Here is a 13,874-nt window from a genome sequence, read left to right as displayed (position 1 = left end):
AGGACTGATAAACCTGTAGGTAAATGAAAGACTGGAAATAATCTCTTTGTTCAGAAATAATCTATTTGTTCAACCTCATCCTTTATGCCCGGATCAGAAACCCCTCCCCCCATTCCCTGTGAATCCATTATCACAGCCCTAATAGCTTATTTGGAGTAATTCCCTAACTTCCTTTTCGGCTTCCCCTGCTAGCGAGTGATCTGCTGTGAGGGAGGGACTCTGTCCCACCCCCAGGTCCCAGCGCCTAGCACAGGGCCTGGCACACAGTAAGTTTTCAAATGGTGTCACCCCAGAGCCTGGTTTCCAGAGCACAAATGGTCCCTTCTTTCAACATGGCAGGCTCAGGGCCCTGTTGCTCTCTGAAAAGGAAGAGGAGGCTTCCTAGACAGTTGGGGTATCCTTCTGGGGGGCTCTCATGGATGTAGGTTGGAGGAAGCCTGCATCCGGCACCCTTCTCAGGTCTCTTCCAGAAAAGCAGACATCCCTGTCCCCGAGGCAGCTTCAGTCCACTTTGGCTAAGAAGACTCCCTGAGAGAGCACACTCATGGGTCACCAGGCCCCAGGTCAGGGAGAACATCTGGGTCCAGAGAACAGACATATGGCTACTTAATCACATCGAAGGAGACTCCCCGCTCCCAATGCAGGGGGCACGGGTTCGATCCCTAGTCACGGAACTGAGATCCCACGCTGCACGGTACAGCCAAAAAAAAAAAAATCACACCACAGAACCAGTAACTTCATCTCAAGCAGGTGACCTGACCTTATAACAACTTCGGGGAGGAAGTTTCATGCTCAGAGAGTTACTCCCCCTTTCCAGGATCCTCTTCCTCCAGTTCTGTTACAAGGAAGAAGGTCTGAGATTTGGGAGCAGCAGAGAGACAGAGAGGAGAATTAAATATCCTTTAAATATCCTTATTTGGGTGGAAATGAGTTTTTAAATGAACAGATGGAAAACTACTCTCTTCACTGTCAGGGGGGCCAGTGAGTCCCTGTGGCTTCTTGGCAACAGCTCATACATAATTCAAGTTCAAGGAAGCCATCTGTACGCAGGGCCCTTTCCCTGATGACAGCTCTCAGTCGGGCTCCCAGACGTGAGGATGACGGAAGTGGAGGAGAAGGTCAGTCCCACCGTGGTGGGGGAGGAGAGTGAACACAGGGCCAATGTGTAAGCACCCTGTGACCTCCGTTCTTCAGTCATGCAGCTCCTCCACACGTGCCTGAGAACGAAGGAAGAACAGTCTCTGAAGTGCCGAGATGCAGCTTCCAATCCCAGCGCAACTCGGAGAAGAAACACCTTCATTCAGATCCTAGTAACTTCCAGCCTAGAGCAGGGATTCCTAATCTTCCATAAACCAGGGACTCCTGACAAAAACTGGGGACCCTTTCCTCAGAGGAATGCACAGGGACCTACAACACAGTTTCGATGACCACTCCCCCTCGAGTCCTATTCTGAACACTTTCACACGGGCCTGAATTCCACAGCACTGCACGCTTCTTGGTGCGGCAAGCAAGTCTGCCCCAAAGCACCTAGCTTAGATACACAGTAGGTCGTCAATAGATACAGAATTAGATACAGTAGGCCATCAAAGCGCAACCCGTTTATGAGCCTACAACAGGGCATCGTGGCTGTCCCTCAATGGGACAGTGGCAGCTTGACAGCAAGAGAGGAGAGGAGTCGTAACCCGGTGTGATGTGGAAAGGCCTTCAGAGAGCCTTCACAGAGCAGCCCACCTGGGCAAACCTGCAAACACACACCGGTGAGAAACCCTGCGGGTGCCAGGAGTGTGGGAAGACCTTTACTCAGAACCTAAACAGTTTGCAACATGGGAGAATCCACACTGGTGGGAACCCCTGGGCACCTGAGTAATGTGGAAACACCTTTATTTGCGGTTTACAGTTTACATACTTGAGACGTTCATCTACGAGGAATACCCCCTACAGAAAATAGATCTTTGAAGGTATTTATCAACCATGTTTGGAGATGATGGAATTTACACCAGTGGATGATTAAAAACAAAAGCCCTTTTTCATCTTTCTAACCTTATGTTTAGCTTTAGGTCTTAGTTGTACATTTAGTTTTATTTCCTAATATGTCTATCATTTTCGTGTTAACTTTTCAATCCAATTTGAATTTGATTTAGTCTAAGACTGGGAATTTCACCTCCAAATTTTTATCTCATCCCCAGGAAGCCAGCAGTTCCTTCCTTCCCCAACATTTTGTTTTGCCTTCTTGGAGATACATTTGATTATTGGTATCAGCTTATGTCTCGACCACATTTTTCTGTTCCTTTGATCCACATATCTGTGCTTGTACCTGTATCACACCACTTAAATTGGTGTTAATTTAGTATCTTTTAACATCTAATAGAGTCAGATGTCTTTGCTTTTGAAGATAACTTTTTCCCTTTTGTAAAATTAACACTTCCTCCTTGCAAAAGGTTCAGAAAATATAGAGAAGCAGAAAGAAAAAGTAAAGATGACTTATAACTCTAACAACCAGTGATAGTCTTTGTTAAGTTATTGCCACAGATTCTTCCAGATTTTGTCTTTGAGGAAAATGTGAGGATATATCACATACTGTAATCCTCCTTTATCGTGTCCAAATAAATTACTAATAAGTTTCAAGATAAAACAGGCATTGTGGTAGGCCAAATTATAAGACGGCCTACTTGACCTCCTCACTTCCTTGATGGCCAAAGGGAGATTATCCAGGTGGGTCCAATGTAATCACATGCCCCTTATTTAAAAGCAGACTTTCTCCAGCTGGTGGCAGAAGAGGCAGTCAGAAGTTTGCAGCGTGAGGAGTACTCCGTGCGGAGTTACTGCTTTGAGGATGGAGGGGACCAAGTGAGAAGGCACACAGGCCACTCTAGGAGCAGGGAGCAGCCTCACGGACAGCCAGCAGGGAAATGGGGCCCTCAGACCCTCAACAGCCACTACCTAAATGAGCATAGAACCCAATTCTTCTCCAGAGCCTCCAGGTAAGAGACCACTGACACTGTCAGTTCAGCCCAGGGGACCCTGAGCAGAGAATCCAGGCATGCCCACCCGGAATTCTCATAGAACCGTGAAATAGTTGGTGTTGTTTTAAGCCACTAAGTTTGCAGTAACTTGTTACAGGGCAATGGAAACTAACATAGGCATTTAAACGGGTAAACGATTAAAACGAAAAACGCTTTGATCAACTTTCTAACTGTATTTTCAACATTAGAAAAATCATGTTTGGTGATAAGCCTGAGTTTCGTTTCAGCATCTGCGGGGGCCTCTGAATTGCCCTCGCTCCGTGAAAAGCCTGTGTCCTGGACCAAGATGGGGGTCTCTGGGGCTGGGCTTCAGGACCAGGCTCTGTGAAGCCCCACCGGGCAGGTCACGGCCCTTCCTCTGGAAGTGGGGTGATCCCCTGCCTCTAAAACTGTCCCAGACCCACAAGAGACCTGCTGAGAGCTGGGGGTGTAGAACTACCTTGGGTTGGCCACACCCCCTCCTCACATGTTCTAGGGCACCCCCCCTGGTGGGTTCGCTGTCACCCCAAGGGCACCCACACACAGTGGAACTACACTTGACTGTCAAATTATGATGCCCATCAGCTGGGCCTGTGCGTGTTCACGGGGGCTTCTCGGAACAAGTGCCCACCTTTGCATTTTAACATTCTTAACAGCCTGCAAGTTTCTAGCCTATAGTAGCCACAGGTGGCTGCAGAGCCGGCTAGTAAGAGGGAAATTGGATCACAAAGGGCCCTGGAGCTCCTCCAACCCGCGCCCCCCCCCCCACCCCCGCATGCCAACCATAATAATTTGAACGCTAGGACACATTCTCTTGGATTCCGACCCAACGCTGACTCAAAGCTCTTCTAACCACTACTTTGGGTAGCCAAGGGGAACCCATACATCCAGCAGGGACCCAAGACCAGTGGTTCTCAATTCTGCTGCCTGTTAGAATCCTGAGGGACTTTTTAAAATCCCAAAGGCTAGACCTCATTGTCAGAGATTCTGATTTTAGTTAGTTTTAAGGGAATCAGGGCCTCAGTAGTTTCAAGACCTCCCCTGGTGATTTTAATGTGCAGAGCGAAGGTTCTCTACCACTGCCCTGCCTAAGAACCCCCTAGGGACCTTGTTACGGATGCAGATTTCCACACCCTACCCTGTGAGATTCTGTTTCAGCTGGTCCTGGAGAAGACCAGGAATTAGCATATTTAACACACACCCCAGGTCGGTTCTTCTCGGACTTGTTAAAATGAGGACTCTGATTTAATTGTTCTAAGATGGAAGCTCAGATTCTGCATTTCAAATAAGTTTCCAGGTGACACTAATGCTACTTGACTGGGGGTTACACTTTGAGTGGCAAATGTCCCATCAGATTTGGAAGAACTGCCATAGACGAAAGTTCCTAAACTCGTAGTCCTGGGAAGTGTGGTCACAACAGCAACACCTGTGAACTGGTCAGAAATGAAAATCTGGGGGTGCCCACCTCAGACCTATTGGATTCGAAACTCGGGATGGAGCCAGCAATTTGAACAAGCCTCCCAGGTGATTTTGATGCAGGGCAGAGTTTGAGAACCACTGTTAGATAAATGGCCACATCTGCTGGGGCAGCAGCTCAGGGCCGGCAGAGAAGTGGTGTCTGGTTCTCTGTCTTCTCTGCTTGGGGCTCCAAAGGCAAAGGTTTGTTTCCCCAGGGGGTCAGGTTAGGTTGAGCAGGAAGCAGACAAAGGTCCTGCCAGCCTCATCTGGAACCCAGCATGAATCCCTCAGTTTCCAGCCGTGTTGGTATCATCATGCAAATATGCAAAAGCAACATTCTTAAAAGGAAGCCACTGACTTTATGATTTTAATGAGATCTGGCTCAGCCCTCTCTCAAGATGTCTATGTAGTGGTTCACCAACACCTGCCAGGGAGATCAATACAGAGCTTGTTTGTTTTCTCAATCGAATGCATCAGTTTTTTGGAGCCTAAACATCAACTTTTGGAAAGCAAAGGGATTTCCCTGGCCTGAGGAAATAGGGAAAGTTAACACCTCCCTGAGAAGAGGGGGTGGGATTATCCTTCTGAACGTTCATTCTTCCAATTGATATATATCGGATGCCTGTTGCATGCCAAGAACTATGCTAGGAAACGGAGACATGGCTCTGGTGGCAGGAAAGTGAGGAAATTCTCCTGGGTGTACGTGAACTTATTTTATGAAGTATAAGACGGGGCCATCAGTTGGGGAGGAGGTATGAAATAATTCTCCTAGAGTTCTTTAAAAATGCAGACTCCAGAGCACCACTGAATGATCCTGATTCGGCTGCCTAAGGAGCAGCCCAGGAATGTGAGGTTTTAACAAGATCCTCTCGTGATGACGGTTGGGGGTGAGTCCTCTGAAGCACGGCAGTAAGGGTTTCCTGGTTTGTTTTGTTTTAGTTAAGTAATTTGTGTTCTTCAGGTAAAATTAGAAAATAAGGATTGAATAAGGTCCAGTTTAATCCCTCCCCCCTCCCCCGTCACAGCTAATAGCTCAGCTTCCAAGCTGGACCTAGCGCCACCAGTTCCCCTCTCACTCAGTTTCTCCCCCTTGCATGGTTCAAGGTCCTGTGGTTGGTGGGTGGGTGAATGGGAGAAGAGAGGGAAGCTCCTCTTTCTGCGCCAGGACTATTTTCCCCCAGATGAGGGGTGTTTGCTTTCGGGCTGTCCGCTGTTCCCAGTCCTCTTTCAGGATCCTGCTGCCGATCTGGTGGGGAGAAGAAGGGGTGCACGAGCCTCAGCTTTCTTCGTACCCACCAGCTTGAGGGGCATCAGGGGACCACACGAGGCTTGGTCACCCATCGCCCGAGGGCACGCGGTTCCAGGAATTCTCTCTGCCTGGGTCGCCCACAGGCTGAAGGGAGGTGCTGGGAGCCCCAGGCCTGAACCAAGCCTGCGGGCTGAGCAGTGTGAGGCGAGGGGGTGGGGGCAGCGGCCCCTGAGAAGACTTGAAAGCGGGATACATGGTGGCGTGATCCAAGGCGCGCCAAGGCGGGTGGAAGGCAAGGTCGGCTGGTGCGCGGTCCCCATCCTTCAGAGCCGAGAGGAGAGTCGGAAATGTAGCTTGAGAGCGCCTCCAGGAGACCCTCTCCGTGCCCCTGGCCCCCTTCCCCCAGCGCGCTGTCTCCTCCTCCCCGGGGTCGCTGGGATTTCCTTCCCCAAGAACCAAGGACCCTCATACCAACCGGCCTTTCCAGAAGGTAGCACGTGTCTAAAGCCCTGAAGAAAGCAACTCCACTTCCAGGCGTTTCATCTCAAAAATACTTGTGCGCGTTTGTGTGCTCAATCTGGCCTACAAAGTGCTAGATGGGGCAGATACTACGAAGGTCGAAGGTCCTGAGTGCGGCTTAACCGCACATTAAACCAAGTCAGGTACAATGTCTGGAGATCACGATGGAAACCAGGTGGAGGAAAGATAAGGGCAGAGATCTTTTAATTGGGAGGGAGATGCGCAGCCGATCGTTCCACGGGCATCGTTCCATGGGAGTACAACGGCGTTGCAAGGGAGGGCCAGCTGAGGTGTAAGGAACGGGAGATCTCACTATGTGGTCCACTGACCGAAGCACACACAGAAAAAAAAGTCGGCAAGGATAAGGTAAATGGCAGTGATTGTATTGAAGTTGCAGAGGCGTTTTGTTTGTACTTGTATATGTAGGATATCCGTAATCCACACCGCGGCCTCAAGGTCGGGGGCTCTGACCTTGACTGTAAACCTCTAGTCGCGTGCATTTCTTCTTTTTTTTTTTTTTGCCGGCACCTATCCGACCTTGCGGTAGATGTTGGTCAGTCGGTCATCTAGGACCAAACTGACTTGGAACCCAAGAGTGACCCATTCCATGCACTCCATCCAGCCATCAAAGGATGTTTAATTCAGTAGACAAAAGGGTGAGACAGCACCCGCGGGTCTCAAACCCCAATATAGGAATCAGAAAGTCCAACGGAACTGAGTAACCGCTTCAGCTAAAGCCAACCCGAATAGCTAGTAGTGATCCTAACCTCTAAAGGCTTAAGGAGTGACGAGGAGGGGCTGGGCTGCATCTGCGCCACGCCCCCGAGTGGTTTGCGTCACCCTGTCCTTCCCTGCCCCCAGCTCCGTGCCTGAGAGCTTGTCCCAGGCGTAGGGAGGCCTCTCAGCCCCGCACACCCGCCCTTCTATTGGCACCACGGAAAGGGCCGGGAATCCGTGGCGGGAGGACCCATGAGCAGTCTCTGAGCTTGCCAAGGGCTGAGGCCAGGTTGTTTTAGCTCCGTGTCAGGCATTGAGCTGGGCCCTGGGGACACAGAATTTGTAGTCAGCAAGTGCTTTTTGCGTGGGAAGGTGAGTGAATTAATCAGGGTTTCGAAGTCCAGGAGAAAGCCGAGATGGGGCCCACAGGCCCAAGAGTTTAAAGGCCCATAGCTCAGGAGAAAATCCATGTCTAGGATAAAGTAGCGTGACTTGTTTTTCCTTTCCCCCACCCCACCCCTTTGTCTCCACTTCTTTTCTTTTGGAGGATTCGGAAGCTAGATGGAGACCTTACCATAAATTGCTAACACAGGGGCTGAGACCTCAAGGATAACAATGTCTCAGTTTATTGAGCACACACCAGGTACCAGGCTCTGGCTTAAGCATTTTCCTCATTTAATGGCCAGAAAAACTCGGTGAGGGTGTTAATGATGGCCCATTTTGCACATGAATAAACTGAGACTCAGAGCTAAATAACTGAAACATTAGAAGTTGCAAAAAGTGACAGACTTATTCAGGAACACAACCAAAGTTTGGACTCTCAGGAAAGGGGAAGAGTTATCTGTAGAATCTGTCTTTTAAAATATTTCAAATAATTAGTAAGCTCCACTAGACAGATCTATCATTTTGCTCTTTACTGTTTCCCTGTACCTAGCAGAGTGCCAGGTCCACAGTAGACACTCAGTAAACATGTGGTGAGTGAATGAGTGAGTGAGGACAGTAGAAACCCATTATGTAAGAAACCGTGCTGCCACCAACCTGAGTTGAACCCCAGCTTCCCCTACTTCCTAGCTATGTGACTTCAAACTCACACTTTGCACTGTTTTGTTTTGTTTTTTTGCTTTTGTTTTAGTTTTTTTATAAATTTATTTATTTTTGGCTGCATTGGGTCTTTGTTGTGGTGTGCGGGCTTCTTAATGCAGTGGCTTCTCTTGTGGCAGAGCACGGGGTCTAGGCGCATGGGCTTCAGTAGTTGTGGCACACAGGCTCAGTAGTTGTGGCTCAGGGGCTTAGTTGCTCCGCAGCATGAGGGATCTTCCCGGACCAGGGCTCGAACCCGTGTCCCCTGCATTGGCAGGCGGATTTTTAACCACTGTGCCACCAGGGAAGTCCCTGCACTGTTTTTTTATATTCATGCTGTATGAAACAAAAACCACATGAAAAATTAAAACCATTACAGGCAATAAAAGCTATACTTGACATATTCCCGGCTACCAATACAAACCCCTCCCCAGAGGTGACAGCTATTTTTAGAAAGTTTGTTGTGCCTCCTTCTAGTCCTCTTTCTGTAAACTTACATATAGTAGTAAATAAAAACACATAGCTTTGTTTGAGTTACGACTCTGTTTTGCTTTATATGATAGGACTGTACTGCACCAGCTTTGTGGGAAACTTCACTGTGTGTCTGGGAGATGTTCCCACAACAGCATCTGGGGAGATCTCATTATTTATAATAGTTCCCCAAGAGAACATGAACTATGATTTATTTTGCCATTCTCCTTGTAGGACTGGACATTGAAGTTGTTTTTGTTTTCTGCACCAGTTTACAAATACTGTTCCAGTGAACATGTTTGCCCAAGCCTCCTCACGAACAGAGACAAATACATCTTGAGGATAAATTCCCAGAAGTGGAATTGCTGGGCTAACATACACATTTAAAATTGTAATTGCCGTGTTGCCATCCAAAAATGGCCTACTAATAGTATTTACCGGATGGAGGCCTGGGAAGATACACTGTCATAATGGGCTTCATTCAGGCCAGGCACGCGGTAGGCTCGGGAAGCATTTACCAAAGCAATTGCCAACGTTCACTTCTATCCATTCCCAGCCCCTGATCTGAGCCAGCCCTGGCTGTGGTGCCTTGAGCCAGGCTGAGGAATGAGAACTGGCCAGCAGAAAGGGGAGGACTCAGCGGCTGCTTTCCAGGCGCTCCCCCTGGTGGGCAAATGTCCCTGGACAGTAAGAAAACCCTAAAGCAGATGATACTCATTCCCGCTCAGAACCCTGATAGACCTCCTCTCATTCTTAGAATCCCACCCAGACTTCATTTTGCTGGCTGCTCTGGTGCCTTTGTGCCTGTCTCATAGTACCTCGTGCCACTCTCCTCTTCCCTTGTTTTGTTGCAAAACCACATTGCCTCCTCTAGTTCCTCAAGCATGCCCTTTCTACCTCCTTCATTCTTTCTCAGAGATCTCCCCACCCTACAAGCTCGTCTCTGATACTCAGCTCATATGCCACCTCTTCAGAGGGCCCTCCTGTAGACACGCTGCCTAAGAGCCATCTCTCTACTCTCCGCATCCCCGTTCCCCACCCCTTACTCTTTGTCTAATCAGCCTGTGTATTTCCTGTACTAGCAAGTTCACGCCTAAATAAACCCAGACGTTTCCAAGTGTGGCAGAGTGCAGTGTTATGAGGGCAGGGACCATATCTGTCTAACATGTGATCCCCATCTCCCAATGCCTGCCAACAGCACCTGGCAGTAGCAAGCACTCAACATTTGTTGAATGAGTGGATGAATGAATAACTAAATAATACTAACAAGCAGGAATGGAATTGACATTGAGAGCTAACAGGGGCTAAGGCAGAACACGCTTCCCAGGGTTTTGGCTCCGTGTCTCTTTTAGATGCCCTTTATGATCAATAAGAAACCATTTTCCTGGGGTAAGTTTTAGCCAGGGCTATCATCCTGGGTGCTGTGTGGTAGAGTGAAGGCGCCAAAAGGCAGGGGTGGTTTTGACATCTTTGCCTCAATAATCCTTGCCTTAGACTACAAGGTAGACCATACTTTCTGGATGAGCAAACTGACACTCAGAGAGGTAGAGTAAGATTCACAGCTGGTATCAGCTCGAAGAATGGGAGTGTCTGGTGAGAGGAGGGTTAGCAAACAATCTTTTCCTCTAGTCCAAAAGGACACATTGTCTAAAGGAAGTACAGCCCCACACTTATGGCATGGTGGCCCTTGTCAGTGGAGAGATCTACACTGGCTGGGATTGGGTGGTGGACACACCCTTAAAATCATCTACAGTGTGCCAGGCCCCTCAGACATGATTAAGAGGTGAATTCAGCCTTCAAAAGCCTCACAGCCAAGAGATGTGATAGACCATTGTTCTGTAGGATGTCAAGTGCTATGTTTGGACCGTGGACAAGCAGGGAAGCCACATGGCCATGTTGTGCATACTTCAAATCTGGGCATTGCCTTTCAGAATGACCACAATGTGAATGGGGCTCTCTGGAGCTGAGCAGTGTACAACCTGAGCAAATGTATGTAGCTCCTGAGGGGGATGGGATAAGTCATCTGGAACTAGGTGATCAGTCTGAGAAGAGAGACTAGATCTCAGGGGAGCACCAGTATGTAGGAGTCTGTGGAAGAAGCAAAAGCCAGAGAGGCAGGAGGAAGACCAGGCTGTTAGAGAAATCAACAGAAGAGGAATCAAGATGGAGAGGTAGCTAACAGCACCAAAGGCCCTGAAGGGTCAAGCAGAGAAGGGCTCCCACGTGACTGGCAACAAGGAGTTCGTTGGTGACCTTGGCAGGAGTGACGAGGATGAGAGTCAGAGTCGTGTTTATTGAGAGGTGAATAGGCTATGTGGACAGAGTGAGGGTGTTAAGTTCTTTCTGGAAGTTGGGCTGTGAAAGGAGAGAGGAAGCAAGGGTGGTGAGGGCCTTCAGGAGTGAGGAGAGCTTTGTTTTATTGTTGGGCTTTCAGATGAGAGCCTTGTGCGTGTCTCAAGGCTGTTGGGGAGGAGGTGGTAGCAAGGAGAAGTTGAACACTCCTCAGAGAGTGTCTTTACCTGCGTGATTCACAGAGGACAGTGGGAGGGGGGTGAGATTCAAAGTGGGCAAAGGTTCCAGATGATGGCGAGTCAGGATTCCAGAAGACTTCTTGGAGGTGGTGTGCCTTAGACCTGGGCAAAAGTGGCCCCTGCCCTATGCCTGGTGCTTTAAAGAGCCTTGTCTGCAAAGCTCTCCACGAGGCAAGAAAGAATTGTTGAAGAACCAAGGGAAAATGCATCCCCAGGACTCTTCTAGATCATACTGTAGGTGACTGGAATACCAAAATCACCTGCCAGAAGGGCCCTGATGGTCTTCCAGGGTCTATGTGGGCCTTTTTCTCAGGATATCCTCCCAAGAACAGACCCCACCCAAAGAGAAGCCAATTTATTTTTATGTTGCTAGCATCACTCTAATACTACACCAGAAAAACTCATTATTAGAAAACAACAGACCGGCATACCCCATGAACATAGATAGATGTAAAAATTCTAAACAAAATCTTAGCAGAATCAAACAATCTGTAAAAGGGATAAAATATCATGACTAAATAAGGTTTATCCCAGAAATGGAAGGTTTGCTTAACCTTCATATAGTTGGTTAACTAGCATATAGTTCACTATATTAACAAACTAAAAAAATATGTATACACACACATACACATGCACACACACAGATACATAAACACACATGAAATCATAGCAGTGGATACAGAAAAGGCATTCAAAAATCCAATATCCATTCCTGATTTTTAAAAAATACTCAGTAACCTAGGAACAGCAGGGAACTTCCTCAGCCTGATAATGGGGATCTATAAAAGACCTATATCCAATATCATACCTAAATGTCAAAGACTGAATGGTTTCCCCCCTCTAAGATGAAGAACCAAACGGGAATGTCCAGTCTTATCATTTTTATTTAATATTACACTGAAGGTTCTACTCAATGCAATAAGTCAAGAGAAATAAGTTATCCAATTCAGAAAGAAGTGAACCTGCTCTTATTGGCCAATGACACAATTGTCTATGTAGAAAATCCAATGGAATATACAAAAAGCTACTAGAACTAATAAGGGATTTTAGCAAGGTTACAGGATACAAGATCAGCATACAAAAATCAATTGTATTTTCATCTACAGCAATAAACGACTGAAATTGAAATTTTCGAAAATACCGTTTACAGTAGCAACAAAATTTATGAAATACTTCGGGATGAATATAACATGTGCAAGACCCATAGACAGAAAACTGTAAAACGGTGCTGAGACAAATTAAAGAAAACCTAACTAAACGGAGAAACATACCTTGTTCATGGCTCAAAAGATTCAATGTTGCTGTCAATTCCCTCCAAATTGTTCTATAGAGTCAATACTCTCCCAGTCAAAATCCCAGCTGGATTTTTTGTTGATAATCTGATTTTTAAAATTCATATAAAAATTACAGGACCTAGAGTAGCCAAAACAACTTTAAAAAGGAAGAATAAAACTAAAGCACTAACACTACCTGACTTTAAGATGGCAATAGTTAAAACAGCATGATATGGGCATCAAGATGGACAAATAGGTCAATGGAACAGGACAGAGACTCCAAAAATAGACCCATGCATATAAAGACAACTGATTCTCCACGAAGTTGCAAAGTTCAGTGGAGAAGGTGGTAGTCTTCTCAATGAATGAAGCTGAAATAACTGGTTATCCATATGCCCCCCCCCAAAAAAAGTTTGAGCCATTCCTCTCACCATATACAAAATGGAATTATTTTTAAAAGCTAACTAATGATGGATCATAGTAAAATCTAAAAACCATAAAACTTTTAGGAGGAAATATTTTTGACCTTGAGTTTGGCAAAGTTTTCTTAGATGTGAGAGCAAAAAGCATACTTCATAAAAGAAAAAACTCATCAATTGAACTTCATGAAGATTTAAAACTGCTCTTTGAAAGATGCTGTTAAGAGAATAAGAAAACCATGGACTGAAAGTAAAATCTTTGCTAATCATGTACCCGATAAAGGGCTTGTGTACAGACTATAAAAGAACCCTTAAAACTCAGTAATAAGAAAACAAGGTCATTTTATTTTAAATAGGCCAAAGATTTGGACAGCTCACCAAAGAAGATATGTGGATGGCAAACAAACACATGGTAAAATAACCTCAACATCATTAACCTTTAGGGAAATGCAATTAAAACCACAGTAAGGGCTTCCCTGGTGGCGCAGTGGTTGAGAGTCCGCCTGCCGATGCAGGGGACACGGGTTCGTTCCCCGGTCCGGGAAGATCCCACATGCCGCGGAGCGGCTGGGCCCGTGAGCCATGGCCGCTGAGCCTGTGCGTCCGGAGCCTGTGCTCCGCAACGGGAGAGGCCACAGCGGTGAGAGGCCCGTGTACCGCAAAGAAAAACAAACAAAAACAAAACCACAGTAAGCTATCACTACACATTTGTTAGAATGGCTAGAATGAAAAAGCCTGACTATTCCAAGTGTTGACAAAGATGGGAAGGAAATGGAACACTCATGCACTGCTGATGGGGATGTGAAATGGTATGGCCACTCCGGCAGGAAAAGAGGCAGTTTCTTAAAAAAGCTAAACATATACAAATCATATGATCCAGGCCTTCCACTACTAGGTATTTACTCAAGAGAAAAGAAAGCATATATAGAAACAAAATCTTATACAGGAATATTCCTGGAACTTTCATTTGAAATAGCCCAGAACAGGAAACAACTCAAATATTCACAAAGAGTTTAATGGATAAACAATCTGTTATATCCGTACAGTAGAATACTACTCAGCAATAAAAGGGAACGAAATATTATTGGTACCTGCATCAACATGGATGAACTTCAAAATAATTATGCTTGGCTGGAGAAGCCAAACAAAAGGTG

The sequence above is a fragment of the Orcinus orca genome, chromosome 3, assembly GCF_937001465.1.
Source record: "Orcinus orca chromosome 3, mOrcOrc1.1, whole genome shotgun sequence".
In the NCBI taxonomy this organism is placed as follows: Eukaryota; Metazoa; Chordata; class Mammalia; order Artiodactyla; family Delphinidae; genus Orcinus; species Orcinus orca.
The sequence above is the reverse complement of the archived record's forward strand: the minus strand, read 5'-3'. Positions refer to the sequence as shown.